At 32.0% G+C, this 5,831-nt stretch overlaps 1 long non-coding RNA gene across 1 annotated transcript in view; it reads left to right on the top strand.

Annotated features, from left to right (window-relative positions):
- LOC111087362 overlaps positions 1 to 5,158 on the top strand; it is a 45,954-nt gene extending 40,796 nt beyond the window's left edge. The window contains exon 3 of the long non-coding RNA XR_002612056.1: positions 5,088 to 5,158. This is a non-coding gene — a long non-coding RNA (uncharacterized LOC111087362). The remainder of the gene's footprint in view (positions 1 to 5,087) is intronic.
- The last annotated feature ends 673 nt before the right edge of the window (positions 5,159 to 5,831 follow it).

Consider the following 5,831-nt stretch of genomic DNA (forward strand, 5'->3'; position numbering starts at 1 on the left):
AAAATAAGGTCATTTAAATGCCTCATCTATCACTTTTTTGACCTCATGTATGTTTTCGGATCTGTTAAAAATGATGTAACCTTTTGGAGTAGCTCTTACAGAAGTACTTAGACAGGCAGGTAGATATATAGATGGAATAATGGTGATATGTTCAAGAGGACATTCCCTTAGCTATGCTCCGACTTAATGAAAACGTTTCGTTCGAAAAACTTAGTTGTTTGGAAACTGAATTCATACTGGCGGCGTCTCGATGTCAACAGGTGTGTATCAGTATCCTTAGAAGTTTGGAAAAGTTGTAAGGCCCCTAACTGTATGCGGTAAATATTTGATAGCAACGTATCTAATTGATCCATGCATATACCCCGCATCCGAGTGGCTCAGCTTTAAGTCTGAGGGCTTATAACGCCAAAATTCTGGTTTTTGTACTCGCGGTGTGCATAGCATAGATAATCCCTTGCGCAACGTTGTGTTTGATAACAAACAATCAAACTATTCATGTACTTAAGAGGAACTTTTTTACAAGCGAATTAATTTCTAACTAATAAATACACCTTTCTTCGTCAGCTTAATAGGACTGGTTATCAACTTAAGAACCAAGAGAAAAGATAAATATTATTCATGCAAAAGATTTTGAATTTATAGCCTGTGTATTGCAATTTTTTTAAGCACAATAATTTCTATGGTACAATTTTTTTTTATATGACACAAAACTGGTTCTTGGGGTACAATTCATTATAATAGCAAATAAGGGTACTTAAGATATTTATTAATAATTGCACAACACAGAAAGTTCATTGTAGATACAGGAAAACAACTATGGTAGAGTGAAAAGGGAATTTTATTTATGCATACATATTTTTGTCACCTAGCTCTCTTTCATTAGATGGTATATAATGAATTAAGCTAAATATCCCTCTTAGCGGTTCCATTAATTCAAAAATATCACTAACAGGACCGCGTTTTGACTATCTCTCATCCTCGACCATTTATTGGAATCATACATGTGATCTGTTACTTATTATAACAGACTATAAGTTATTTTAACTTTGACATTTTAATTAGTTTTCTTTGAATATCAGCTACAGTATTCATTAGAGAATGAAGGATGAAAAATGCATTTTCTATATATATATATATATATATATACACACACACTAAAAACGTTATTTGAATTAAAAATAGAAATATACTTTTTCTAGTATAATAGATCCACAACAAAATTGGTATTAGTTACATGGTGAAGATCAAAGTATTAACTATGAACATTTCAACAAATTTAAAGGCATCTAAAGTTTGAAAACATATTCCACTATTAATGTATATACTCTATGCTTATAAGTGTGTTATTGTGTTTCCACAACGAATATTTTTAAACGAAAGTTACTTGTAATGTTTTTTCTTTTTTTATTGGTCCACTTATTTTACTAACTTACAATACTAAAGTCTGGGGTTCGATTTTCCACGGTGAATAGAACGCAGATAGCCCATTGTATAGGTTTGCGCTAAAACAACGACATAACTATTTCTCTATTTTTGTATTGTCAGCAAAACCATAAATTATCTTGACGTTAAAATAACACCCTTGAAGAAAAATATTGTTTTATAATTGAAAAATAAAACAATGTATATTTAGTTTTATGGAGAAGGAAATCTTTCTTAACACAACTTTCTTAAATAATGAATCTAAAATACAAACGAACGATTATACAAAGTATTAACGTCTAATTAAGTTGAAAGTGTGACTGAAGCACAATAGCTTGTTGTTCTTGAAATATATTTCAGATTACAGCTGAAGACAAAGACATAAAGTCATTTTTAGTCCTTGAGACATGTGAATGTACAAGAGGAAAATTCCCCATTTTAGGCACGTGCTCATTGACTCCACTTCTACTTTTTGTTGTTTATGTTATTGTACAAACAAAACCTGGAACATATTTTCACCGCTTTGTGTGCCATAGATAGCAAAGCTGGTATTCTATTTGAAGAAATACGTAGCCAGTTATTAATGTCGAACTTTTTTTTTTTTTACCAAGAGTATATATATGTGATTGGAGAGTACATATCCGTCAGTTACCTTACTCCACACACGGTGATGTTTAAGGTTTTGATACAAAAACTCAACATTCATGGAATATCAACCATATACTCAGCACGGCTGTGAATTTATTTGGTTATACTGTTTATTGTTTATTTGTAATTAAGCACAAAGTTACACAATAGGCTATCTGTGCTCTGCCCACCACAGGTATCGAAACCCGGATTCTAGCGTTGTAAGTCCACAGATATACCGTTGTGCCACTGGGTGTCTATTTGGTTATACACATTGTTAACTTTCAAGGTACACTAAACCAAATCTGACGTTAAACTGTACTAAAAGGTTACTGTAGATAAGTTTTTAGGTTTTTGGAAAGCTGTTAGAATCTCTTGAACTATTCATCATCATGAATAAATGTACTTAATAATCAAATAATTTTAATTTCTGTTAACATATAAAAATGCATGTACATAATAATCAGAGAATTTTAACTTGTGTTAACATATAAAAATGCATGTACATAATAATCAGAGAATTTTAACTTGTGTTAACATCAGACATACATGTTCATAATGATAATAGAATTAAACTTGTCTTAAGATGAGAATTTTAACTTATATTAACATTAGAAATACATGTTCATAATGATAATAGAATTAAACTGGTCTTAAGATGAGAATTTTAACTTATATTAACATCAGAACTACATATACATAATGATCATAGAATTTTAACTTGTGCTTATTAAATATTTGAAGATATCCTTTGTTTCCTTTGTAATCAAGCACATTATCTGATTCTGAGATTGTCTGTTTGTTCGTTTTTTGAAACACTTAAATTAAATCATAATTAGTTTGCAGAATAATTGTTCTTCTGAAGGTCATTGAAAATATGGAGAACATTCAATTATTATATAATTTTTTCTGGTATATTCGTCATCGTATTTACATCAATGACTTTACAATCTCTTACCTTGAGAATAATTATGTGTTTTCATATCAATAATTCCCTTTCAAAGCTTTTATATGCAATAGTTTGGTTTGTTTTGAATTTCGCGAAAGCTACACGGGGGCTTTCTGCGCTAGCCGTCCCTAATCTAGCAGTGTAAGACTAGAGGGAAGGCAGCTAGTCATCATCATCATCCACCACCAACTCTTGGGCTACTTTTTCACCAACGAATAGTGGGATTGAGCGTCACATTATAACGCCACCATAGCTGAAAGGGCGAGCATGTTTGGTTGGATGGGATTCGAACCCGCGACCCTCAGATTGCGAGTCGAGCGCCCTAACCACCTGGCTATTCCGGGCCCTGGGATTGTCATTAAAAGGCGTAAAGCAGTCAGTTCAAATCTCAGTTTTAATTAGAAACAGACATTTATAAGCTGGTTTTGTTTGTATTGTTTCAAAGGACATGGCAGCCCATCAAATTTATGTTAAGTAACCAGTAAGATTATGTGACAGAACAAATATTAACAACATATTTATTTAATGTAGATATTATTGTCCCATATATTAATATATTTATCATCTCTCTTTATTCTTATAAGTCTTGTAGTACACAGGCAAAGTGATTGGAATATTTTGTCTTGGCTGAGGTAGTTTTGATATAAACGAGGAAAACTTATCCCACCTCCTGTCGATTTGCTTTTCGGGTCATTTGCGTATACACATCACTTTGTATGTGTGTTTGTATACATAATCATTTCTGATTACAGTAAAAATAACAAACCTCACATTTTGAATAACGGTGAACCTTGTTGACCTCTGGGTCACGATTGAAGACAAGATTCTTCCCTGAATAAGGGTTAAAGAGGCACCGTGAAGTAGGTGGAGTTTGGAATGTGTCGCATTTGTCTAGCTAGTGTACTGATAATTAGGACAGGATGAAAAAATTTGAATTGGAGAGATTTCTGGCTTGATTAGCTTAAAAAGGACTGTCAATATTGATGCAAGTTTCTCTGTTTTTGAATATTATAAGGGTTGGATTTTTGAAGTTCAGTGTGTAGCAATGCTGATAATAACCCAATTAATGTTATATTTTGTTGTGTAGAAGGTGTTCTTTGTTAAAATAATGCTAAATAAAATACTTCAACAGTAAATTTAGACTGGAACCGAATAATTGTAAGCTGATATGTAGGAAAAATGAGACAGGTTGTTATGCTCTAGGTGGATGAGAACAGCTGAGAATGACTACCAAGGTTTGGCGAAATCTCACACAGGTTGACGAAATAACTACCCTGGAAATGCTAGTTTCCTGCGCTAGAAACGAAATATACACAAAGAACCCGGATACAGTATAAAGTATAATAACACAAGCATAGCAAGAAAAATTTATGACATGTGACAGGAGATCTTCCCTTCCCCTCAGGGAGCATTTTTGTGACCAGAACTGGCTGTCAAAGCACGAAGATAATTTCAGAGCTTCTTTTTTTTTTTCCTTCTTGTACAGTTTTCATTGCTTAGCCATCCGTAGCTACTCAATAACAAACACAAATGTATAATTCTATGTGGAAAATATAGAAGTAGTTTTTTTTTTAAATTACTGCTCCTACTCCCATGTCAAACCACCTGACAAAAAATATTGACTGCATCAACCACGCCTTCGTGTGTTTGAAGTGTTCGGCACTACGTACTTTAAATGTGCATTTGTAGCAATAATCTATAGATCTTGAACATAACTATTTATTGAAATACATAAATAATAGTTGAATGTAAATGTCTGATTTAGAACATAGATTTTTTTTTTTCGTACCATGAACTAATTAGCTTTTTGGGTGAAGTTATAAGGAGGATTTATGTTTTTCATCCTGTTACATGTTTTAAACGGGATTTGTCAACCAAATAATCCTATTTAAGATTTCAAAAAATTAAATTTAAACATAAAAAAACTATAATTTATTTTCTTTTAAGTCTGAAATAAAGCAATAATATTGTTATAACATCCTTTATTTAATGGCACCAATCATATAAAAATATACACTTCTTCAACTCCATTTCTTTATGTAAGCTTATATGCTTTGAGGGTTCAAATGATTTTATCTTTTCTGTGTAGAGTACATTGGCCTGATGAAAGAAGGCTGTTGCAGCATAATCTTTGCCCGATTTTACACGTCTCAGAGCGTAAATAACTGGTGTCATCTGGTTTGAGTCCACTTTTCTTTCAATAAGAACCTCGATATTTTGTGTGACCATGCACGATCCTGAAGTATACGTTGAAGAATTTGTGGTAGGTAGAAGAAATAATGCAGAAAACAACGGTTGGACTTAAGAAATAGGCACATTCTGAAAGAGAAAAATTATAACGAAAACTGTGTCAGTTCGATGATATAGATTAAGGAATTATTTACTAAGAAATGTGAATGTCTAGTTTGACCGGAAAAGTGAAAAGATCGAAAATGTCTTATTTAGATTGTGATGCACATGCATTTGTTGCTTTATTATTCAAATAAACTTTTTTATCTTATAAATATTCAGAATTACACGTCTCCTTTAAAACAAAAACGTTAAAAATAACTATTGGTGATGTTCTATTTCGCAAGATTGTCTCCACACAGATACAAGACCGAGTTCGTTTCTCATATTTTTGCAACATTTTATGCATACTAAATTTCAGTACATAAAGCAATCATATTTTTCATTTTTGTAATTAAAATTTCACACTTAACGAAGTGAGTTTTATAAAGTTAACGTTCAAGAAAGTTAATAATTTAAGGAAAATAGGAAGGTCTAATTTACTTTGAGGATTTTTCGACATAGAAACAAAATCAGTTTTGACCTACGTAAAGTTATAAACACT

Source organism: Limulus polyphemus, unplaced genomic scaffold (genome assembly GCF_000517525.1).
Source record: "Limulus polyphemus unplaced genomic scaffold, Limulus_polyphemus-2.1.2 Scaffold2054, whole genome shotgun sequence".
Taxonomy (NCBI): Eukaryota; Metazoa; Arthropoda; class Merostomata; order Xiphosura; family Limulidae; genus Limulus; species Limulus polyphemus.